The following is a 25,877-nucleotide window of genomic DNA, read 5'->3' as shown; positions in this document are numbered from 1 at the left end:
GTGTGTGTGTGTGTGAGAGAGAGAGAGGGGGGGGGGCAAAAAATGCTGGAATTTATTTACAAAAAATCATGTGTTTATTTTTACATGTTCAAACCTCAGTCACCTTCAAAGTACTCTCAGTTTGATGCAATATACCTATTGAGACATTTTTTCCACTGCTCAAAACAGGTTTTGAACTTGTTGATTTTGATGCCTTTTAGTGCTTCTGCCGTCTTTTTATTCTCCTCTTCCTCATCAGCAAAACGTTTCCCTTTGAGGACTTTGAGGAGGAAAGTCACGTGGGGCACGATCGGGTGACTAGGGAGGGTGGGGCACAAGGGTCATGCCATTTTTGGTCGAAAACTGCTGAACACTCAGCTGAACAATATTTCATCACCGCACGTTGTTTGTGTAAATCAGCCATCACAAAACAGGCAAACGTGTTGAATGAGTCTCCAAAAATAACTCCCTGAGGCCAAACGCAGCCTCTCACAACAACCCAGCCGGGTACATGGATGCAGATGGGTTCCTAGAACACTCACCTAGCAGGGCAAGCATGTGCTACAAGTGGCCCACCCTCCAGAAGGTAATTCCCCCTTATTTTATTTTATTTTATTTTATTGCATCCCACCTCATGTATGAAGACCCCAAAAGGGCGTCTTTTAAAAATAATTTGGTGGTAGGCGTACATTTGACCGGTCAAAAAAGATGTTGATGATGGTCAAGTGTTAGTCAAATAGTAGTCCTTTATTTTTAAAGCATTAACTTCATTAGAACCATTCCATTAAAAAGACCTTCAGCTTTCCCTCTTCATAAATGAAAAGCTTGCTTGTGCTAGTATCTTGTGCTTGGTTCAGTCTATGTCTTTCATCCTTCCAGGAGCTCCTCTTTGGCTAGAGTTGAGTCTAGCTCCTCACGTGAACTTCACAGCTGGCCGGAGCATAGTGAGAGAGCGCTTCCTTCTCCCTGTAAGAAGCAGGTGGAATCATGCAGTGCTCTTGGTTAGTATGAACTTGGTTAGTGCTTTTGTCCCTCCTCAGATATACCTTCGTTACACTGCCACATGCTTTCCCGAGCACAAAGATGCCCGAGGTCTTCAATTACGCGCTCACAGGGCTGATCTGCAGAATATAGCAGTGCCAACCCTGGGCTTCCAACCACAAGGTGAGCGTCAACGTCTTTTTGTTGCATTAAAAGGTGGTTAATTGCCATTAGTATAAAAATAAAATACTTTTTGTTCTAGAAAGGCTGGGTGAAATACTAAATTCAGCCTTTAGAGGAAATGAAAGAATTAAGGAGTGACAGGAAAGGGGAACTTTGGTCAAAGGCACTGCATATTTAACTCCATGCTGTAGGAGTGACTGGCAGGTCTGTATTTTTGGTACCTTAGAAAAAGAGGGAAAAAGGACAAAATATTGAGGCCACCTGGTAGCACATGATATTGCAGCATCAAAGCTCGGCAGATGTGGCTTGCATCATTTCTTTGGATTGGAAACATGAGGGTTCCATGGCAACAAGATTTTTTAAAAATACAACTTACAGTCAAACTCCTCAATTTCCCAAAACTAACTGCACTGCTCCCTTAAGGCATCTCGTCAGAGACTGTGTATATCACCTTAACAATAGCAAAGTGCAACCTTGCAAGCTGAAAGATGGAAGAGCAGAGCTCTAGGTCTGTTTCTACCTTTTGCCAGGAATTTGATGTAGAATTCAAACACATGGTCTGTAGAGGGCACTTCAGAGCCGCAAAACTTCAGAGACCATGTGCCTAACTCTTTTAGGGGTCTGTTTGTTACAGACCAAACTGCATAAGAACATAGGAAGAGCCCTGCTGGATCAGTCCATCTGGCCTGGCATTCTGTTTCCCTCAGTGGCCGAACAGATGACTCCGGGAAGCCTGAAGTAGAATGTGGAGATACTGGTTCATCTGTTGCTGCTCCAAGCTGCTCCTCATTAGCTTAAATCTGTGGATGCCCATCTTTTCCCTACACATCCTGGTAATACTTAGCTAAGCCAGATGCACAACATGAAGAACATGAGCTCAGTGTCTTCACCCTGTTCTGCTTCATTGGCTGCTCCTTATATGGGGTGCCCAGAAAGACTGTGTCACATCATGCATCTCTTCCAACGAAAAAAAGCCAGAATGGATGCAGGGAGGAATGAGATTTTGGCAACAGCCATAAGTTTATGGTATCGTCCTTTGGTCTGTAGAGTAGGAAATAATCTGTTTGTTGTCCCCCTCCATCCCCAAATTCCTTTGACTTTTTAATTCATTTATTAGAAACGCATCTCCTGGCACTGTGGATCTATCTATGTGATACCATGACCAGCTGAATGTAGGCCTGTATGTGCAGCCGTGCTCACACAGATATCCGCCTGCTCCCACCACAACAAAAGAAGAAACCATTCTTATGATTGCGTTGGAAAGAAATTCTTACGATTGCTTTGGAGGCAAGACCAAGAGATGTGTCCCACTAATTCTACCCTGTGGGTGATCAAAAATCCTGCTTTATTTTCTGAAATTTCACTAGAGGACTCTCACTGTCTATTCAGACTAGCCTCCACAGGCAGCCTAAAGACTTGAAAACTAAGCGTTCACGATTGGAAAGGAATCTCAAAACCTGTCAAATGCTGTGCCAGATGTGGAATCCCACATTGCTGCGGCAAGCCTGTTCAGACAGGAATACTCAAAGCCTTAACTGTAAGTAACAATCTGTATCTTAGTTTTGTAAATTAAAAAAAACCCATTTGGGTATTTTTAGAATCCCACTAGACTTCTTTGCCGACTTCAGCAGTGACAGCTGGAGCCTTCCACTGACACGGTAGCTCCATTCTGCTGGGCGGAGAGAAGAGGGCTGTGCCATGTTGCTCTGGTTACAGCAGCGCTCTTCCTCTCCTTGGGCTCCCCTCCCGGGCGCGCAGCCTCTGCCCTGCTCCGTTCCGCCACAGCAATCCTGCAAACCAGGCACAGCGTTAATTGCCACAGCACGGCATCCGCACTAGCACGTTCTGCGGGAGCCAGAGAGAAGCTGTTGCCAAACCAGCCGGTTCTTCCTCTATACCTCTTGGGGGGGTTTGACAGTCAGACACCTTGTAGACAACCCCAAATGTAAACTGGCCAGGGTTTGTATGGAAGAACAGATTCGTGACTGAGCTATCCCTGAAAAGCCTCAAAGTAGGTGTGGTGTTTACATACGCAATTTATTACCTCGCAGGGTTGTCATTATGAGGATGGAATAGAGTGGTGTAGGCTGCCTCGGGTTCCTCACAAGAGGGAAAAAGTGGGATATAAATGCAATGCAATAATAATTACGTCTCACGCCTTCCTGACTGCAGTAATGCTTTTGTCCTGGCTTCTTATGTAAGACTTGAGAAAAGGTGAGCTGACAATATGAGGTGAAATTCTCATGCATCAGGTTTTTAAAAAGTAGTCTGACTGGCCACATGCTGTCTTGACTCTTGCCCGTATGGGCTGGTTTGAGCAAGCTGAGGGAGAAGGTTGATCAGGTAGTCCAGAGTGTGAGAAATGATTATTTGCATGAAGGAATGGCCCTCTCCAACCTTAAGAAAGAGGTTGTACATTATCTCTTGGAAAAGTCTACCCTAGATCCAGCTGTATATAATGGATTAAACATCCCCTTCTGGACTAAAGCTCTGGAGAAGGTGGTGGCAGCTCAAGTCTTCCTGTTCTTGGAAGAAGCAGGCTATTTAGCCCTACTCCAGTATGGTTCAGGCCTGCTTTCAGAGCAGCATCCGCCTTGGTCACACTGATGGAGAACCTTCACTGTGGGGAGCACGGCTCAGTCAATTCTCCTTGATCTTTCAGTGGCGTTTGGCATCCTCCACCATGGTATCCTTTTGCACTCACCAGCTCTGTGAGTTGGGGTGGACAGCACTGTGCTATGATGGTTACAAGCCTACTTGTAGGACAGGTTTTGGGGAGCTACATCGGGTGGCCAGGTCAGTCGGCTGACGTTTGTGCTATAGGGTTGTTGTTGTTAGTCGCGAAGTCATGTCCGACCCATCGCAACCCCATGGACAACATTCCTCCAGGCCTTCCTGTCCTCCGCCATCCCCCAGAGTCCACCTAAGCTCACACCAACTGCTTCAGTGCCTCCATCCAGCCACCTCATTCTCTGCCGTCCCCGTCTTCTTCTGCCATCTATTGTTCCCAGCATTAGGCTCTTCTCCAGGGAGTCCTTCCTTCTCATTCAGTGGCCAAAGTATTTGAGTTTCATCTTCAGCACCTGGCCTTTTAAAGAGCAGTCAGGGTTGATCTCCTCTAGGACTGGCCAGTTTGATCACCTTGCGGTCCAAGGGACTCGCAGGAGTCTCCTCCAGCACCACAATTCAAAGGCCTCAATCCTTTGGCGCTCAGCCTTCCTTATGGTCCAACTTTTGCAGCCATACATTGCAACTGGGAAAACCATAGGGAGTCCTGTCTTGTCCCCAGTGCCATTTAACATATATAGGAAGACATTGGCAGTAGCCGTAAGGAGATGCAAGGCACCGTCTGTGGTCCTGACACTCAGCTCTGTTTCTCTGTGACATGTGAGTCAGGTGAAACCGAGCAAAGTTTGGTTCGCTAGAAACTGGTGGGCTAAATGAGGGCCAATAAATGAGCCTGAATCATGACAAGATATAGGTTTTGCGGTTGAGCAGTTCCTGAATCTGGGACTAAGGCAAATTTCCTGTTCTGGCAAACCTGCTAAAGGATCAGATTGAGAGGTTTGAGGGGGAAAACAGAAGAGAAAACACCAAGACAGGCCACCCAGATAAAATGCAGGGTGCAAGGCACATCAGACGTCGTACTGTGGATTGGATGCATGTGAGCTTCCAAGTTCTGTACTTCCAAGCCGGAGGGCATTGGATTGCACCCTTTGTTACATTATGTATTATGTATAGCTTGGTTTGGCATAAACTTATCATGCTTGGCATATTTTAAGTACAGTTTATTCAGACAGTAATTACAAACTGGAATTACTTTTTTAAAAAAAATAATTTCATTTTTTGTGAGCTGAATGGTAAAGAAGAAGACCTGAACTGTAAGGAACTTCATTAGTTTTGCCATTCCTCAAATGCTCTCCTTCACAGATATAAGACTAATTCCCATTTCCCATAAAAATTACTGACAAAGAAAAAGGGGAAGGATTAAACCAATACTCAGTAAATATACATGAAATTGATCAGTTTCATTTTCTGAGTTATTGCTCTCAGTTTCAGTTTCTACTTTGTCTTCATCACAGATATCATAAACTTCTAAAAGCTTCTGACACATCAGTTTATTTATTGCTATGGTGTATTTCTAAACATTAACCAGTTTGCACAGAAGACTGTGGAATGTGGAGTCAGTTGTGCAGAGACCTTACAACCATGTTGCAGGAAGGAGATGTCTGGCAGGATCCTGGCCTCCATCATCCCTGGACCAAACCCCTGCAAATGTTCTGTGCTCTGCAGCCTTTCCAGCATCGAGTCCTAAATGTGCCGCTTGTTTTGCAATCCAATCAGGGGGTGCAGCAGCAGCGCTATCTTCATGGACATTTCTGCCTTTGACTCTTGGATCCAACAGATTTCCAACAGCGTGAATTGGATGGCAACAAAATTCTTCCTGTTTCTTAATAAAATCTTTCATTTCACTTTCTTTTGTACTTGTAAGTGGAGGTACACTTAGATTCTCAAAATCACTTCTTTTTATCTGGGCCATTTGGTCAGGAATTTCTAACAAAAGGGCACTGTCTGATTCAGAGGCAGTGATTGCTAAAGAAACTGGCTTTAGAATCCTTAGGGAGTTATGCAGCTGAATCCTCATCAAGGACAGAGGTCCTTACACTTATGAGTACTTTAAGATCCTCAGCTATTACTGTTTCCTGAAGAGCTTTGTTTTTGGTTTTTTTAGTAAACTTTCTGAGGAGATCACACTTGAATTTTACTACAGAACTTCAGCATCACTATTGTATTCCTTGCATTTTTTCCCCTTCTTGCTTTGTCTTGAAGACTGCAATTAACGTGGCATGCTGAATTGCAGAGCTGGGAGATGCAGGCTCTAGTCCCCACTTGACCGTGAAACTCACTGGATGACCTTGGGCCAGTCCCTCACTTTCAGCCTGAGCCACCTCTTGTTGTTGTTGTGAGGATAAAATGGAGTAGAGGAGGTCTGTGTAAGCTTTCTTGGGTTCCTTACAAGGAGAAAAAGGCAGAATATGAATGCAATGTAATAGGAATTATTTCACATGTTTCTTTTGCTCCTCTATAGATCTTCTGGCAAATGTCCAATTTCATGATGTCATTGTGAAGCATGCTGAACCTGTGGCACACACGTGTGCTGCAATAATATAGAAACAGAGCGAGTCAGAAGGGGTCTCCCGGGCCATCTAGTCTGACCCCTGGCTCCAGCTGGCTCCGCTCAGGTAGATACTTATACATTATGATTTCCCCTGTTTGCTTTCGTGTTACATGTCTTGGTCAGTCAGCAAAGCAAATGCTTTAATGCTGTTAGGTGTCATCAAGTCATCTCTTATGTATACCCTATGAACAAAAGGCAACCCTATGAACAAAAGCCCTCTAAAATTTCCTATGGCTGACAGCCTTACTCAGCTCTTGCAAATTCAAGCATATGCCTTCCCTTAATGAGTTAATCTCATATTTGGAAGCAAATGTTCCACCACTCTCAATTTTTGTAGGACTTTGCATATTTTGCAACTGTCACACTGTGCAGGATGTCTGTTCTCTCCTCTTTCAGTGCTTCTGAAAAATTCTGGTTGACCTGTTAGGATCACCAAGTTGATGGGTCCTTCTCCCTTCACAATCTTTAGGTACTGCATCTTTTCTACAAATGAAGGCACTGAGTATTTTTTGGAAGTCGTAATTTGCAATGCTTGCTTACTTGAAGGTGTCACTGCTGATGAGAAACTCTTTGAGATTCTGCTGGTGCGGAACGAGAGCTTCTGGAACAAAAGAATCTGGGAAGGCCCCTCTCATCAGTATGGCCATCCTCACTTAGATCCATGAAAGAGTTTTTTAATGTCTGCGGGCATTTCTTACATGGGACAAAGATATGTTTTGTCATCCTAGTAGCATTTGGAAATGCATATTTCATTTGACAGTATTTGCAAATTACTTTTTTTCTTCTCAGAACTTGCAGTGTGCAAATGCCTCCATATGCTATATTTTGTAAGGGGGGGGGAGAAAAAATAAGTTAGTGAGTGGCTTGCCAATGAACACACTAAACTGTGGCAGGGAAAGGTTGCAACAAAGCGTTAGATCCATAGGAATTTAATTAGGTTTTACAAAAGGGACATGGAGATAAACTAATGCATTTTAAGGATTCTAAATTCAGATAAATTTATGCTCCTAGCTTTCCAGCAGGGATATTTCCAGTTGCTTTTGGTTGCTTTGTAATTTCTCCCAGTCCTTTGCTGCTTCATCAAGAAGCCAGAAACAGGTTGCCAACAAGAGGAAGCCCACCAGCAAAGAAGAAATGGATGCCCTCTGCCTTCTTGTGTGACAATTTATTTTATTTATTTATTTTTCGATTTCTGTCCTGCCTTTTTCCTACAAAGGGCTCCCAGAGGGAGAGGGACACCTTGTCCTTGCGCACCGTAGGATAGGACTCGCTTGTCCTCACTGCAGGAGAATTGGCATGATCTGACACTGGACATAGTCTTACATGAACACCTGTTGCATTGGGGGGTTTTTTAGAAAACATTTTGAGGGAGTGAACATATGAAACCTTTGCCTGAAATGATTTATTTGTCATTCTGAAAGAAGAGATTCCATCATCCATTTTTTCCATTTTCCAGTGTTTTGGAAATGTATCCATCTCTCCCCTCATTTTCTCTGGCTTTTTTCTGAGGCTTCACTTACTAGTTCTTGGTGATGTGATTGACCACACCGCAAGCAACCTGGAATCGAGTAGCCTCTGGTGACTCTCCCAAATCGACCTGTCCATTTAGGGCTTCCTGGCTGCGCATCACCTGCACACGGCACCAGAGGGAGGCCCTTCTGCTTGTGGCTTCCACCTTAGGAATTCTCTCATTCTTGCAATGGAACAGGTGCCAAGCTCAATCATGTTTTGTCGCCTGTGGAAGTTGTGTTTGTTTAAGTAAGCCTATGTTTATTTTACTGCCTAGCTTTGTTAGATTTTCTGCTTCACTGTGGATTTTAATTTCAATTTTAATTGTTCTTAACAAATATTGTACACTGCCCTGGATTGTGTTGAAGAGTGGATTACATTATCACTAGTATTACTAGTTATTGTTGTAACATTTCATTTATACCCAGCCCTTTTCCTCCAAGGAGGTGTGTATAGCTGTATCCTTACAACACCAGCCCCATGAAGGAGGCTTGGCTGAGAATTTGTGACTGGTCCAAAGTCACCCAACGAGCTTCATGGTGAAGTGGGGACCAGAGCTTGGATCTCCCGGGTCTCTAGTCCAACCCTAAGGACAAAGAAAGCGCCATGATGGCTTTGCATGTCCTCTGGTCAAAGGAAGTGCATGTCTGTGCTCCAGTTGCTGGAGGACCCAACTGGGTGAGTACTGTGGCATTTCTGCCAGGCTTGTGGTCTTCCCGTCGGCATCTCAGTGCTCAGGGTGGGAAGAGGAGGTTGGGCCAGATTGGCCCATGGTCTGCTCCGGCACCACGCTCCTTATTTCCCCATGCTCTTCACGGATACTCCGTAGCATGTTGTCTCTGAACCTCAGTGATCCTTCTGTTCAACCTTTACTTAAGCTAATCAGTTAATTCACAGAGATTAAATCTGAAGAAACATTAGCCCAAGCCAAGACATCTGCATTTAAATGTATTGCCCAGCTTAATTGTTCTTCTGGCAACATTCGTTGCCTAGCAATAAGTGTACATGAGAGAAAGAGCATGCAAACACACACACACACACACACACACAGAAAGTGCTCGGCAGGGGCTTGGACTCTGCTGGGGAGACTAGCAGCAATCTTTAGTCAAGTTATTTTTGAACTGGCTCCTCCTGTAAGTGCACTGGGAAAGCTTTCCTTGCTGTACTGTTTAAGAATTGAAATCAGCGGGGACGGAAGAAATGTACCTTCTTTGATTCAGGTCTGTCTAATCAAGCCCACCTACACACAGTTCTAGCAGTGCCATTTCTTAATAGCCATCTACTGCCATAATTAATGGAATACCTGGCGCTTGCATAAGTCGCAAAGATGTGCTGAACAATGGCTCCAGATCTTTGTCTAAAAATACCTGGAGAGTCCACTCAGTGGATTAGGTCAAGGGAGTCAAATAAGAAACACACTGGGCTTGTTCTCCAGTTCCGTGAGATTCTGTGCCATGCACTCCCATTGCGCTCTTCAAACGGCTGCATCTACGTGCTCTCCCACCTGGTGCTTGGGGAGGGCAAAATTAACAGTTGTGGAACAGTAATGGTCCCAGAATAATCACATCAAGAAAGCCTGAATGAAAACCATGACACTTTGAACATGCAGCAACAGTTGGATTCCTCCTCTGCTCAAAGACGACCAGGCAAGGAGTAGAGCTGGTGAAGCCTCGACGTTTCCGTCCCATGTCGGAAGCAGAATGGGTCTGTTGTAACATAGACAAGACAAGGAGCTGAATTGCAAGGGACTGATGAAGAAATCTTGTTAAAAGCTCCGAGAGGTTAAAATACGAGGAGGGAATTGGCTACAATGGAGACCCAGGTAGTTCATGATGGGCACTCCCATTTCTCTTTCCCCTAACTGGTTTTCTTTCAATTAAAAAACAGATTAGAGGCTTTTAATCAAGAAGAACAGAAGAAGGGGAAGCTGCTTGAACCTTCCCACTTGTCCACTCAAACTCACGTCCTTCAAACTGCTTTCCCACTCATGGGGTTCAAGGGAGGATGAAATGATGGATTCCAGAATTTTTTCTGCAGCATGAGAAGAGCAACTCAGCAGAAATGGTGGGAAGTGAATGAATGACTTAGCCTCTCCCTGCCCGCCCTTCAGATGGAAAACCTGCCAAAGCTGTGTTTGGGTTTAAAGAAACTTTGAGAAAAGTAACACCAAACTTCAGTCATATTTACTTGGGTCATAATTTTGGGCAAGCTGGTTTCAGTCTGGTTCTTACTTTGGCCAGAGCTGATCTGCTGGAGTTATACGGATTTGTACCAATGGCTGATCTTGTTATCTTGATTCTAAAGTTTCTTCAGGATCCCTTGGGGATTCGGGCAGGAATTCATTCTTTCTTGCACACCAGATAGCTAGGAGCAAGATGCACATTATGCAGGACATGCCAAAAGATCCTCAGGAAACAGTATTTCTCAGTGGGGGCAGGAGCTCAGATCCAGTTAGCAGAATTTTTGAGCAAACAACTGAAAAGGAAGCCTGCTCCAGCCTCTTGTCTTCCAACTCCCATCAGCTCCAGCTGCAACTGACCAAGAAACCTGAGAGTGGCAATACGAAACACCAGATAGTTGCCACAAGGGATGCAAGATACAAGTTCTTAACACACCCTGGGCCAGCTTCAGTCTGACTCATACTATTTGAAGTCCCATGGATTTCAGTGGGTGTACTTATGACCTAGCCTGCATGCAAAACCATGATAAAGGAAGAAAAAGAAACATGCAGTAAAGAATCGCAGCAGACAGGGAGTTTGTATCTGCCTTGAGGCCAAATAAACAGTCATTCACGATCTACTTCACTCTTGTCAAATACTTGCAGCCTCCGCTTAGCAAAAGTCGCCGTGCCTCACTGAGTGTCAGAGATAAGTGTTTTCCTTGCACCCAGAATTGCTGTGATGCAGAGAACTCAAAAATGCTGCTGCATAGGCAACATCTAAATATAAACAATGCAGCACTTCCCCAAGAGCATGATTCTAGAGGAGACTCGTACACCGGAAGCAGCCTTCGGAGGGCTCCAGCCACAGGTTCTAAGGGGGATAATATTAATAAGCACATATTATATCCTATAAATATGTAGTGTATATTACACCTTCTCAGGCACAGGTTCTGCTAAGAAATCTCTCCCAATCTCTGATTTTGAAGGAGGACTTTTGCCTTCCCTCCAGTTCCAAGTTAGGAAAAGGATTGGATCCAACCTGCACTGATACAGTTTGGGGACAATTCTCAAGGAGAGAGAGACAGAGAAGAACCTGTCCAAGGATCCTTGGGACTAATAGAGCAGGATGAAAATCTAATAAATAAATATAAGAAAAAGGAAGCAAAATAATAGGAATGTTTCCGCAGGGTCAGCTCCACTTGGAGCCTTCAGGTGTTCTATCTTGCATGGGCAGTAATTTGTCGACTGCCTTGCTGTTGAGCCATTCCTGATCAATATTGCTGGCTTGATTTTTCCCCTCCGAGGTGGCTGGACTCTTTTCTCGTAGGATCTGACACTGCCAAATAAGTCAAGGTGGTCTGAGAGTGCAGGCCAGTTTTCAGCCTAGGCCTCTAGTCGCTGCTGTGGCATTTCTGGGTGCCAGGAGCATAGTGCCTGGCGCTTAGCAGACTCTGCCCTCCAGATTTAATTTTTTTCTCAAGACCTTTTCATTTATGTGTTCTTAATAAACTCATCATTTTTGTTTCGGTTGAGGAGAGTGGTTTTGTGTTTTGGAACTCAGCTTCAGCCTCTGCCTTGTCCTCAGGTTCTAGGGCAACCGACCTGCCTTTACTCTCACCCGTTTGTCTTTAGGGAAATGCGTGTGACTGGTCAAGCCCTCCATGACAGCCCTTTGATGATTGGGCAATGCACCCCATAGCAGCCATTTTGTGACAGCACCCCTGAGACATTCCAGATATTCCTGCTGAGCCCAAAGGTTGGAGACCACTGGCCCGGGTATGTGTTGCACCAATTATGAATACCAGAAGTGACGATATGCTGAGACAGGCCACCAGCCCACTGAAGCCAGGAGTCTCTCTTGCCCTTTAGAAGTTCTGCTCCAGACAAAATGTGCACTGTTGAACACTCATGGTTACTGAATCACTTTGCGACTGTGAAACTCAACACCAGTAACAACCGATCAAGTGTTGTAAGAGGCAACAGTGCTGGCCAGTGACCGTGGACCTTCTGGTGGGATTCCGATTCACACTGAAATGAGCGTTCTTGCTCAAGCAAATGCAGAAACCTAACCCAGTTCCTCAAGGCCCTGGGTCTTGTTTTGTGCCGTCCTTAGGCTACTTTGCAAATGAGACCAGTTCAGACCTCTGACAAAAGCGATCTCTCTCTTCCTAGATAGCAGAGAAGGAATTGGGAGAGTAAGAAATGGGGATGGCAGAAAGAGAGAAAGAAAAATAGAGTGGCAGACAAAGAAAAGAGGTGACCCACCCGCTCCTGGCTTTGGCTCAGCAGTGGATATGTGGCCCTGACAGATTACCAGCAAGGGGATGCAGCCCTCAGCAGAAAAAAGGTTGCCCAGCTCTGCTCCAACAGTTACACCCTTTTGTTATATAAGGTGATTGATTAATATGTATGCTTCACCAACTACAGCTTTAACCTAAAATGAAGGAAAATAAAGTTTTCACTCTACTCTTGCAACGTTTTAGATGGGGCAGTGCGGGGAACGTGGTGACCCTTCTGCTTAGCTCATTTTCCTGATCCAGGCACAAAAACAGCAAGGCACAAGACGTGCAGACAACATGTTCTGCTGACACCCATAAAATGGCTGGTTTTGAACAAGATGGTGGCAGATGGACAATGGCCTAAGCCAAACACATGTAATTTGACCCTTAATCTATCCAGCCATTTTCAAAATCCTAAACTGTTTCGTGGAAAATGCTGTCAAGTGTGGCGTTTTTTCCTTAATAAACAGCCAATTTTGCTGAGTCACCTCAGTCCTAGAGAACCTACCTCACATCAGCATTATAGTTCTGGAAATGATACCATGGCATCAGGTCATCAACTGATAAAGCTTCGCCACCCAAAAGGACTGCATCAGTCAGCCGCATGGTGCACATGAGTCAGAGTGGATTTTCTGGAAAGGCGATGTCCAGTGGACACAATCTGGTGCGCCACATTGCTGGTTTTACATCCCAAACTGTTAAACATGCACTTCTTCAACAGCCCCTCCCTATTACATGGCAAATTCCTTTTGAAACACCATTAATGTTTCAGAAGGAGTTGTGTGCTAAGGCATTTCAAAATTATCACAGGGTTTTCAAGTCAAAGTTATGGGTGGAGACCTGTTCTCCCCTGCAGAGGAAGGCAGGACGCACTCCAACAGAGCAAAGCTCAGGGAGCCAAGGTTCCATTTGGATGCCAGGAAGCACTTCCTGACAGTCAGGACCCCGAGGGTGCGGAATGGGCTTCCACGAGAGGTGGCTGAGGCCCCATCGGTGCGGGTGTTCAAGGATAGGCTGGACGTGCACATGGTGGGCCTATCGTGAGCAGAGCAGGCTGGAGACGGGGGTCAGACTAGATGGCCTGGGAGGCCCCTTCTGATGCGCGCTGTTTCTATGTTATCACAGGGTTTGCCTGAAATTATTCTCTAGTTCGTAACTCCTTCCTGCATGTTTTTCCATTACTATGTCCCCTTGTCTTTGTCTTAAGTAAAGCTCTTGACTGGGTTCAGACTCCACAATAACCCCACAATTCAACAATAACCCATACTGGATCGTTGTGTAATCTGAACCCAGCAGGTCGCTCTGCATGCACTGGTGTGCAGTATAGATACATAGGTGTGCGGTGTATTTTCTGGATTAGACCAGTGAGTATGCCAAGCCCAGGCCGAAGCATGTAAAAGGCAGGCCTGCTTCTCCACAATCGTACCTGTCTGTCGAAATCTTCAGGGGAGACTGTCTGTGTTCCATTGCTGTCTGATATAAAGGTGGTGGCTCAGACTTTGGAACTCTCTCTTGGGAAGCCAGTCGGGCCTGTTCCCTGTTCACCTTTGGCGAACTGGTGAAGAATATTCTTCTTCATTGGGCCTTCACTACTGGCTATTCAGCTTCCTCACATTTGTAAGTTTGGCTCTGATTGATTCTACGTATTTTGAGCTTGGACAGTTTGTTTTAGCATATTTTATATCGTCACATGCTGCTTTAGGGAGAACTGAGCTGAAATTTATTTATTTTTCGATTTATATCCTGCCTTTTTCCTACGAAGGGCTCAAGGCAGCTTACATCCTTCTCCTCCTCCATCGAATCCCCACAACAACAACCCTGTGTGGTAGGTTGGGCTGAGAGTCTGTGACTGGCCCAGAGTCACCCAGCTGGCTCCATGGCTGAGCGGGGACTAGAACCCCGATTGTCTGAGTCCCAGTCCCAGGCTCTTAACCACTACACCACACTGGCTCTCACTACAGCTTAATGTAGCTTAAACATTTCCATGATACAAATCAGATACTTCTGGGTAGAAAGAGATACGAATGCATGTTCTTTTCATTATGCCAGTTTAAATGTCAAGTTTCCCACAAAGAATTTTGAGAGAGAGAATTTGAATGAAGGTGTTGAAAATCCTCTGCCAGAGATTCCGAACTCTTTTCACAAAACTAGTCTTGAGGGCTCCTGAGGGGGCGAGGAAATGATTAGCAGACTGGTTTGCATTTAGGGTGTAAATACAACTTCTAACTCTGAGAAACAGCAATGTCTAGTTTGTTGTTGACAATCACAACTTTTGAGAAGAAAATCTGATTTGTCTGTTGAAGACTCATTGGTGTTCTTTAGAACTTCTTACAAATGCATTTAAATATTTTATTTTAACAAAAAACGACAGACTCCTGATCCCTCATTGGAGAATGATCTAGGCACCCCTGAGGTGGATGTCCCCAGGAATGGCTACTTCATGGGACATCTGTTGGGTGGAGGCATCTGTTTTTGATTTGGAAGTAAACGTTGCTACTGCAAGCCTCTGGAAATACTGGCATTAGAGGATTCTGTCAAGGGTGGCAACCAAATGAAGAAGAGCCTGCTAAGAAAAGAGAGTTTCTGAGTAAAAAAAGCAGCTCGTAAGCATGGCTTTTCTCATGAGTAGGCCCCTTTCTAGAGTACCTCTGACATGCAGCTGAACCTTGAGTGGGGCTCTGGGAGCTCATACATAAGACTGCATCTCAGGCAGACAGTGGGTGGGACATCCGCTCTGGACCCTCCCTGTGTGTCCCCCACCTGCAGCACTCACTTCCCTGGACATGCCCACTTTGTGCCGGGACCATTTAAAAACCTGCCTTTGGATTTGACTTTGCCTGGCTGCTGCACTCAGACCTGAGCATCCTCACCTGGATCCCGCCTTTGCTGCAGGCTTGCACTCTTGTCTTGAACCCACCTGAAAGGGGGCGCTGGATGCTGCTAACTGCAGTAGCAAGGGTTCTTATTCCCAGGTGAAATTCTTATTCCATGGTTAGCTCTTTGCTTTTAACCACACTGTTGTTGTCTGCACTTTGTCACGCAGCCGTGGATCCCCCACTGCAGCCATTCACCCGGGCCCCATCTTGAGGGCAGTGGTGTCACCCCTCCCTTGTCCTGGTACCACACCATGCCTTGTTCCCATTATGTTTCAGAGTGAAGAGTGCTCTTCTGAGGTCGCTGTCCTTGCCGCTACCATTGCAAAGCTGAAGGAGCAGCGAAAGAACCAACCGCCTCTGAACTAGGGCAGTTTTAGCCTGGGAGAATCTCTGAAGCATAGGCGTGGATTGTCCTAGCTATATCATTGCCACGGGTTAGGTCAGTTTCTCGCTCGCGCTCCGTTCTGTCATGGATTTAGCTTTGTCTGATTCTGCAGTTTTTCAGAAACAAAGCAAGTTTGAAGCCCATGTGTTGATGAACCCGCCTGAGGTCAGAGTTCCGCTTGTGATGCACAAAGACTGTACCTGTTTGAGTGGCCTCTTCAGCGTAACAAACATCTCAGCACATGGAAATGTAGCATTAGCCTGCAAATGCAGTCGCTTTCTCCATGCCACTCCAGACAGCTTATTGAACAGGTAAGAATTGCTCCCACTCGTCGGGCCATTGTGCACCAACAGCTGCTTTGCAAAGCGATTTCGAAAGTGCCTTTTCTCCATGTGCTGCCTCCCTGAATGAGCCTGTAGCAGTGTAGAGGCAGTCTAGTCATGACCCCACTCCAGGAATCAGCCATTGCCTTCTTCCTCCTATACTTTTTAGGATAGGCTTTCCGAGCCTGTTTCCTGCAAATGTGTTCGTTTACAACAAGAATTACGGGATGCTTAGCTGGGCATTATGGGAGTAGTAGTCCAGCACTTCTGGTGAGCACCAAGGCTGACCAAATACCATTTGTGACACAATGCTCGTCCACCTTGTAATGCAGCAGTGGGTCAGTTCAGGCTAAAGGGATCCATGCTATTTTCATGAAAACGCTAACCAGGCACACTTCCTGGGGCTGGCGCCAAAGGAAGTAAAGTTTTGGAGAATTTGTTCTGAGTGCTAGAACTGAATAGCTCTCACAGTGCTTCTGCTCAACAGCTACTTTTGTCAACCTCAAGTTCCCTTCATCTTGGGGCATAATTTGTGAAGGAGGAAGGGGAATTCAGTTTGCTCCACATTCTGCCTGGTCCAACAGTGGGTAAGAATATGCCCACTCCTGTGCTGATTATATTGGTCACTGGGCCCAGTCAAAGCTGAGGAAGGATCCATGCTGCATGATAGCCACCCTGGTGACAGAATCAGGACCTGCAAACACCTGTACAACCAGCAACCCCTTCGCAGGTGCTTGCAGGGAGCAGCTGAGGAGCCGTTGTGCGGTGCAGCTGGAGGGCCTGGCAAGCAGCGCAAGAGGCCTCCCTGCACTGCTGCTCTGCCGCAGCAGCACGAGCCGCCCTCATGACTCCCTCGTGCTCTGACTCGCCTTGCCTGAATCCCAGTTCCTGCCCGCCTTGCTCCAGCCCACTCCTTCCTGTTCCTGCGTCCATCCTTGTCTTCAGACTGACCCAGGTACCTGCACCAGTCCTCACCTTGTTCTTCCATGGGACTGTCTTTCTGGAACCTGACCTTTGCACTGTGCTTTTGGACTGTGCCTTTGGATTGCAAGATCTTGGGCTGTGTTTGCTTGGATCTGCCATCTCCCTGGCGGATGCTTCTGGCTCCAGCCTTCATGGCTTGCCACCCACGTCCTGGACCTTATGCCTGATGTCCTCCAGATGTTTTGGACTTGAACCACCCTGGCAACAGGGTCATTGGTCAGGAATGCTGGGAGATGTAGTCTAAAGCATTAGTGAGCATGAGGGTTGGGAGGCTTCGGGAATGCTTTTTATAAATTCCAGCAGGGTGTAGAGCTCTGAGGAAGCCTTGCTGAATTTTTGCCTGAGAAAGTGAGACAGAGTCAGCCTCATTAGCTCTGAGCTAATGAGAAAAGTGAGGAAGCAGGCGGGCAGCTGCAGGTCAGATCTCACAGGGCATTACACACCAGATGGATGTGTATAATGGGGCAAAATCAGGCAGGCAGGCTGGTTGGCTTCATTCCCTTTCCATCCTGGATTTCAGCTCCACAGAACATGCTCCTCTACCAAGAAGCGAGCGGCAAGTGCCTTAAAGAGGACTGTTCCTAATTTTTCCCCTTTGGGTTCCATAAATACTTATGCTCATCTCTGTGATGTATGCAAATTAATTTTGATGGGCCCACTCATGTTTTGCATGTGCAACACTTCAAGTGTCCCACCTTCTGTTAGTTTCCTGAAGTATGAAAAGAGAAGATACTGAGTGTACCCATTCCTGCTTGATGTCTCGCATGTGTTTGCAAATGAAAAGAATAGCTCTTTGGGGCCAGGTTAAAGAGGTATGTAGCCCATCTCCTTCTGCCCCAGTGGCTAACCAGATGCCCACAGAAAGCCCATGAGCAGAACATAAGATGGTAACCACCATCCAAGCTCCAAAAACTCCCTTCCAAGGCCTGCTGACCCCATCCAAGATGTGGCATGTGCCCTTTGGGACTAAGAGCCAATAACAACCTTATTGTCCGTGAATTTATCCACTTTGCTACAGGGATTTTTATCCTCCATGAATTTATCTACTCTATTACGGGAATTCATTATTGGGATGCCTTGGGCCACATGCCTTTGCAGGTAATCTGCCTGGGCTCCTCTCCACCCCATTTTGGCTCCTTACATCTCTCTCTATAGCACCAAAGGCCAGCAAAGGGGCAGGGATTGTAATTGCATTATGAATGTGAGCAACTTGCAAAAATGCAGATTTTTAACCCTTTGGCAATAGGAAATTGGTGCTCAGAATGGGAGTGAACCAGCAGACCCTTGGTGAGAATGCACCGAGAATAGTATCTCCTGCTCTGATGGGACTGCTAATCAAGGAGGGCAAAGAGACCCCACCAAGCAATTTATTTCCCTCCCTTGCCCATGCATTGCAAAATTTAAGATCTCCACCATAATGCTGGCATGTTTTCAAACTTGCAGACAACCCCGAGGGTTCCTTTTCCTCTTGAGGTAAATCCATTCCTGTACCAGATTTTGCTCTTGGGGGGACGGGGGGGGGGGGACTGCAGCCACCAACCAACTCTTTCTAATAGCCAGCGAATCAATTTGAGTTACTTTACACATTAGTAATGCCTGTCTAATTCTAGTTCAAATTAGATTTTGGCAGAAAGTGAAGTGCAAGACATCCTGTCTTCCTGGAGCGGAGCTTGGATTTACAGCTCCCCGAGGAACTCCGGTGCAGCAGCCCCCTTTCCAATCTGACTCTTCTCCGCCTCAAAATAAGCCCAAGCCTTGACTAGATGTCCATCAGGACTTTCCTCTGATTAAAACACAGTGATGATTCAGGAAATGTTTTTCAGCTGCCACCTTTGTGTGTGTGCCCCCCCCCCCCCCCCCGGCACCCTTAAAGAAAGAAAGAAAAATCTCAGGCACAACTGAGGATAATAAAATTGTTAATGGGTGGTGAATTAAGTAGTCAGAAGTGGCGAGGGGATGAGGTCAGGACCAGACCGGTGTGGCTAGTAAGTGAGCAACATTACTTTGACCGCAGAGCCTAATTGGATGGAACGTCCACATGGGGCCTGGGATATTCCAGCTGGCTTCTGGGGCCACCTGTGCAGAGACTTCAGGGTCAGTGGTCTGTTGATACCTGCATTTTTTGATTCTCTGTGGGACAAAACGGTCACGATGACCTCCCTGTGCTTGAAAATTCGCCACAACACTACTGGCTACCCGATGGAGCAACATATGCTGCCACCATGTTGGGACTTGGGTCATGTTGGGACTTGCCTTATCTCGTCTCTTCTCTTCAAATCAAGTTCCAGGTCCTTATGACTTTCTTTTCCTACATCATAGCAGGCAGGTAGATGGCAGGCACATGGCAGGGAATCGAAATGACTTTGGGGCGGGTGGTCCTTCTCCAGGAGCTCCTTCCAAAGTGAGGTGGGTGGCTACCAGGGGGCGCCTTTTTGGTTGGGCACCCCGAGTGTGGAATGAGCTCCCTAGAGCGGTGCTCCAGGTGCCTACTTGGTATTCTTTTTGGCACCAGGTGAAGACCTTTTTATTCCCCCAGCATTTTCACAGTATAATTTTTAGCTTCATTTTTAATATTCCATTTTGTTCTCTACTGCCACTATGCTTTTATGCTGATTCAATTGCAACTGTTATTGTCATTTTGTTGTTTTAGGTTAATCTTCTCTGGAGTTTGTGGGACTGTTTAATATTTTTCTTAACTTTTGTTAACCACCCAAAGAGCCTTGGCTATTGGGCGGTATAAAAATGAAGGAAAGAAAGAAATAAGATTCCTATGACACTAGACATTTTTCTTTAAAAAAAGGACTTTTTTTAGTAGGGTTATAGTGACCCTAACAGAGGGTAGAAGCAAACGGGTGCAGAGCAACCTGCACACTTCTCGGCTGGGGATCAGAAGTGGGCGAAGGCATCTGGTTCTGGTTCTGAATGGTTCTAACGACCTGCTAAGAGGCTCTTCATAATGCACTCCTTCCTAGCTGACCAGCTGTGGTGAGAGCCCCTTCCAGTTAAGTAGCTGAAGCTATACAAAGCATCGCTTTGGGGGAGCTGCCAACCTGGTACTCATCTTCACACTGGGACTTGTTAACATGAAAACCGCCTGGCCATTTACTTCAGCTTAAGTGACGTCCCCTCGATGTCTTGATTCAGCTCTTCCAGGCATTCACCCTTCAGACTGCGCAAATAATGTGCTTATTATGATGTATTAAAGATGCAAGGTGTATTAAATTGATTTTTCTGGAGAGAGTCCCTTTCCTCAGACTGGCTCCCCGCACACCCCTTGCAACACAGCAGTAAAACTTGTCCCTGCCCTTAATCACATCTGAAAACACATGAGTGAAGGCTGAGGACAGCCTTGCAAAAAGCCTGCAGATTATAGCTCTCGCTGCAGCATGTTATGAGCACAATAGTTCAGGTTTTTTGCCAGCACGGTTAACAAAGGAGAGATTAAAGATGGACATTTTGAAAAGTCGACTCAGCCAGGAAGCCAGCTGCCCAGGAGCCAAGAGTATGGAAAATATGTTGTTCTCAAAAGAACAGGAAGTTCAATCTCATGGGCAGCAGCTTTCCCATGGGACTGGAACATGGATATGGACACGGGCTGAACCAGTGCCTGGCTGTGAAAATAAACTGGATGAGGGTTAACAAACAAATGTGGTCTAGACAAGATGGAGGTGCTGTTAGTGAGTCGTTTTTCTGAGCAGATGGAGGGTGCTCAACCTGTTCTGGAATGAGTTGCACTCCCTTTGAAGGAGCAGATTTGTAGCTTGGGGTGCTCTCTGATCCATCTTTGCCACTCGAGGCACAGGTGGATTCAGCGGCATGGAGTTCCTTCTACCATTTTCCACTGCTGGCCCAACTACTCCCTTCTCTGGACAGGGGTAGCCTGCTTTCAGTGAACTATGCTCTGGTAATCTCTCAATAAGATTAACTGTACATGGTTCATAAACTCTACATGGAGCTGCCCTTGAAGACTGTACGAAAGCTGCAGCTTGCGCAAAATATGGCAGCCAGATTAATAACTGGGACCCAGAGACCTGAACATATCAGAGCGATTCTGGGCTGCTTGGACTGACTGCCTTACACTTGCAGGCCCAGTTCAAGGTGTTTGTTTTAACCTATGAGTATAAAGCCTTACGTGGTTTGGAACCACAGTATTTGACGGAGTGCCTCTCTGAACCACAATCTACTCAGACACTATGTTCAACTTCTGGATGCCTCAAGCGCTAACTCCAAGTGGGAAGAGACTCAGGGGGGCTTTTGCGGTGCCTCCCCACCTATGGCATGACCTGCCCACTGAGGTCCACCAGTTGCCAACCTCGCCATCTTTTCTGCACCAGCTTAAGACAGCCCCTTTTTTTTACTGAACTTTGAAAGGTAGACAGAGGCTTGAGGGTTTTGTACCCCAAGTACTTTTTCAGGCTACTCTTCATTGCCATTTTAATTGTTTCTGATTTTTCTTTTTACAATATTTGTAATTTGATGTTTTGCTATATCGTTCAGTTTTTATGAACTGTTGCAGACTGCCCAGAGAGCTTTGGCTATTGGGTGATATAGAAATGATAAAGCCTTCCTGTGTTCCTGGTTAGGTAGGATTCTAATTCCCATTTGCCAGAGCCAGCATGGCTTTGGGTAAACCACTATCCCACTTTTGCTCCTGGTTTTGCCTTTGAGTGTGGGGAAGGTGTGGGAGACCTGTTAGTGTGTGTTGTGAAACTTCCTTCTGGAAGTAAAATCTCTGAATCGTTTCCATTCTGTCTCTAAAGTGGCCCTCTCTCCTCACGAGTCCCACTCTAAGTGCTTCCATCAAATGACACAAAATATGTGGCTTCGAGGGAAAGGGTGTTCTTCTTGGTGGCACCCTGCCAGGCCTGACCTTTATAGCGTTTTAGCCCTTTTACACAACACCTGTTTTTACTTTATCACGTATCCTGATGATCAACATTTCTGTGTTCTTCCTCTGCTAGAATGAACACCTTTAATGCTGCTCCCTATTAGTTGATATTTCATTCTTTTAATTCCCAGCGCATCACACAGCGATGGGGCAACTATATAAAGACAGCCAAATAAAATAACAAGATGTGTGTGTAGGTAGCCTCACGTGGATGAATGTTAACAGGCCAAGCAGCGCAATCAGGGTTCTTTTCACGTGCAGTTGAGTCTCATTTTGAATCATTGATAATAGATCAGAGGTCATTTGTGTTTTTCTAGCATTTCTTTAACCCAAACAGCTGCTTTACTTTTAAAACTATTCAGAACCAGCCATTGCACTGTGAACAGTGAAGCCTTCCGCAGTGTGTGCGGGCTGAACTTGGGCAGCAGCAGGGGGAGGGGAGGGGAGGGGAGGGGAGGGGAGGGGAGGGGAGGGGGGTTACTACCAAGTCCCTCTTTTTAAATGTAAAATAATATCTCCCCCCCACCCCACCCCACCCCACCCCAGCATGTATTTGCAATATCCAATGTGCTTCCTCCTTCTGGATTGCAAGGTGATCTCTGGGTCAGTTTAATGCAAAATGAGAAGGATAAAAGCTGTAGGATGAAATACTATGCACAGAGGTGACACTGCAATGCAGATGTGGCTAACAAGCCAGGCTGGTAAGAGGAAGCCAGTGCCCTTCTGCACCCTGGGACATGCCTAAAGCCCAACACACCAGAAAGAGGACGGGGAGCGGGGAGACATTAATTACCCGACCGTGATTAGATTACGACAGAGCAGAGGAAATGGGCCCGGCCATTTGTTTGTGTCTGGTATGAAATGCTTCTCCAATTCAATCAAGATTTAATAAGTAGCACAAAGGGTGTGGCTGGAAGAGGTGAAGAACACGCCAGATCAGGAAACTCTGGTGTGTGTGTGTTGATTGTGTGCCTCTTGCATGATCTTTTTAGCACACCGGAGCGGCTTTCCCCTGGTGGGGTGCATGACATTCACTCACGTGTGACTGTCCCACAAGCACTGGCTGGAACAGTTCCTGCTCAGGTGTCACTTAGGGACAGGTGTCACTTCCTTCCTTAGGGACTAGCACATTGCCACATCTATTTTGGTAAGAAGGCGAGCAGGGGGAATAGCCACGTGGAATTGCTTAGCAATCCACTCAAAGGGTCCAGTCCCATCAAAGCTGGAGCCCACAGGCGGGTTAGCCAAGCAGAGAGAAAGGACAAGCAGGGAAGAGCAAGGCAGAGGTTGAGAAGGAACAAAGGTCCCAAAGACAAGGGCGATCCCGGGCAAGTCTGCCAGGACCACAAACAGAGTCCAGGGAGCAGATGGCTCGTTCTGGCAAATGCTCAGCCCTTTTATGCTTCCCAGCTCAGTCTGCTCCTCGCAGGGTTTGCCTCCCGGTTGAAGAGTGTAGACTCCTAAAGGGGTGGCCCTTTGGAGCAGATCCAGGGACACAGCCATATCTCCAGGGAAGTCAGCTTGACGGGATGTGAGGCTGCTGAAGACGAGGAGGCGGGATTTTTAATGGGACCGAGCCCAGGGCAAGGAGAGGGAAGTTTGATTTGGATTCCCTTTTGGAGAAGCTTTCAGGGGCCACATGGCAAAGTGAGTGGTGACAAAAATCGAAGAAGGCCAGTTAATTGTAGCAAAAAGCTTTTCCTGCCTGGAACTCAGCCTCATATGAGAGACATTCCAGCCTTTAAATACAGGAGACAAACTGCATAAAAACTGGGAAACTAGCAACCCATCTGCAGTGGGGGGAAAGAGGGTGGGTCAGGCCAGGGGAAAGGGGGATGTCACCACCTAGGACACCCCAGGGAGACTGGATTTGCCCTCTGGGCCTGAGGTTCCCCACCTCTGCTCTAGGGGTTCCGGATTCATGCTCTCAGGCTGGAGTGGAGGTGCGGGTTGCTGCTGAATGCCCAGCTCAGGAGACGGCGGAAGTGCACAATCAACGCGGAACTTTAGCATAGCACATCAAACAAAACAGGTCCAGCCACCCGCCCCACTCGTGCGCCTTTTTGCTAATTCACTCCCTTGCTCGCCCTCTCGGGGTCTCAGCATGCCATTGCAAAGCAGGACTGCGGCAAAGCCAGCTGCACTTTTCAGGGGCTGGGGGCAAGACGGCCTGCATGGATGGCCTCCCTTGGCCTCCGTTCTGGCCACCATGGTCACCAACAGCTCTTGCACCTCATCCTTTTTCCCATAATTGCTGCCACTTGCTGGCATGACGGGGAACCAGCAAGCACATCTGCCACGGCATCTTCTGCTCCATCTTCTGACCACTGAGGAAGAGGCAAGAGAGCAAGCAGGTTGCAGTGCTGAGAGAAGACGCAACTCCAGGAAGGTTTCCTTTGTGGGCCCCTGCAAGAACAAGGGGCCCTTCAGGTGCCCGACCACACCTGCTCCTGACAGCCCCCTGACTGCAGCCAAATCCCACCTGCAGCAGTATTTGGACCACAGTGTCTGCTCCTGTTAGTACAGAAGGCAGGCCGATTTAATCAGACCTGCTCTGCATTCCAGGCGAAGCGTAGAAATCCCACATGGCTTTGTGACATGAGCAAACGATCCGTGTGCAAGGAACAGCATACTTCAAACTGCAGTGCTTATGATGTGACAGAGCTGTGGATGCAGGTATGGAAACATCTGGAAAGGGTGCCATTTACATGAGTAAGTTGTTTGTTAGCAGTCCTCCGAAGCAAAAATTGGGTGCTCTGACCTAAGAAAAGGAATTTCGCCACAGGATTCCCCTCATTTCCATTTCACACATCCTTCCTAAAACCCTTCGGAAAGCAGCTTGAACATTAACAGTTTGCCTAAGTGTAATAAATATAGACAGAGCCACTGCATTATCAAGCAGATATAACTATCAGTTGCTATGGCAGTGCTGAAAAGGGAAGTTTTATTTAAATCTGTGGCATCCATGTCTTGTGTCTTTTGATCCAGACATTTGCCATTTTCACAAATGGTTTCTGTTCTTTGATTCTGTGAGCCATCCTACATGAACACGGCCAGTTTCAAATACAGACTACAAATCAAAATTGCAATAGTGATTTGAAATTAATTTGTGCCCAGCGTTTTTCTTCCTTAGGCAAGCTTTCCTGTTCCTCTATCGACTTTTGGTAAATGTTGCTATTAGGGTGCTATTTTAAGTTATTTTTTAAAATATGAATTTAGTTGATTCCTGATTATTTTACATGTTGTTTTGATATTAGGTGCACAATCCAGTTTGAAGTCCAGCTCATGACACTGGGGAAGGTTTAAGCTTTAATCTTAGGCTACCCTTCACTCCAAGTAAGCCCCATGGAATCAAGGGGATATAAGTCTGAGGAACAGAATGTTGCCCTGTAATAGAATCATAGAATAGTATAGTTGGAAGGGGCCAGAAGGCCATCGGGTCCAACCCCGTGCTGTTGCAGGACACCAAGTTACACCATCCCACTCAGATGGCTGTCCAGTTTCTTCTTGAACGTCTCCAGTGTGGGAGCGTCCACCACCTCTCTAGGCAACTGGTTCCACTGCCATATTGCTCTGACAGTGAGGAAGCTTTTCCTGATGTCCAGCCTGAATCTGGATTGTCACAACTTGAATCGATTATTCCGTGTCCTACCATCTAGTATCAGTGAGAAAGAGATCTTGACCTTCCTCTTTGTGACATCCTTTGAGGTCCTTATAGAGGAATATCATGTCCCCCTTCAGTCTTCTCTTCTCAAGACAGACAGGATCAGGTAAACCCTACAATAACCCATGGTTTGTTGACTTACAAACCACTCAGTATTATGCTGGGTTGGGACAACCCACTAAAAAACATGAATTGGCATGTTGTGTGAACCCAGTCATTCTCTACAAGGTTACGCCGAACTGTTCAGCCAGGAAAGCACAATTCTTGAAGCGCTACCTCTGTTGGCTTCGAAAGATCTCCCTATGAAAAAGCACGGATTCCGCTGATGATGAGTTGTGGGCCATTTGAGTGCATTAAACAATCGAGGCAACAAACACAGGGGACCAGCAAAGGAAATACATCACCTTTCATTATGTTGCATTAAGAGTCTTTTCTCCCAGATGGATTTGAGCAGCTGTGCTGATCCTAAAATGAAGAGAGAGCCCC

General features: G+C 46.4%; 1 long non-coding RNA gene across 2 annotated transcripts; it reads left to right on the top strand.

The window, feature by feature from the left end:
- Positions 1 to 383: 383 nt before the first annotated feature.
- Positions 384 to 25,877, top strand: LOC123020726. 2 transcript variants are annotated; one of them, XR_006414198.1, is made up of 6 exons: positions 384 to 565; positions 859 to 1,143; positions 2,261 to 2,680; positions 15,645 to 15,843; positions 24,293 to 24,403; positions 25,620 to 25,877. It is a non-coding gene; the product is annotated as an uncharacterized LOC123020726 (long non-coding RNA). The 2 variants fall into 2 exon arrangements; XR_006414197.1 differs by lacking the exon at positions 25,620 to 25,877 and having other exon boundaries at positions 24,293 to 24,810.

The sequence above is a fragment of the Varanus komodoensis genome, unplaced genomic scaffold, assembly GCF_004798865.1.
Source record: "Varanus komodoensis strain SLA01 unplaced genomic scaffold, ASM479886v1 scaffold15, whole genome shotgun sequence".
In the NCBI taxonomy this organism is placed as follows: domain Eukaryota; kingdom Metazoa; phylum Chordata; class Lepidosauria; order Squamata; family Varanidae; genus Varanus; species Varanus komodoensis.
This window is presented reverse-complemented; position numbering and strand designations above follow the sequence as displayed.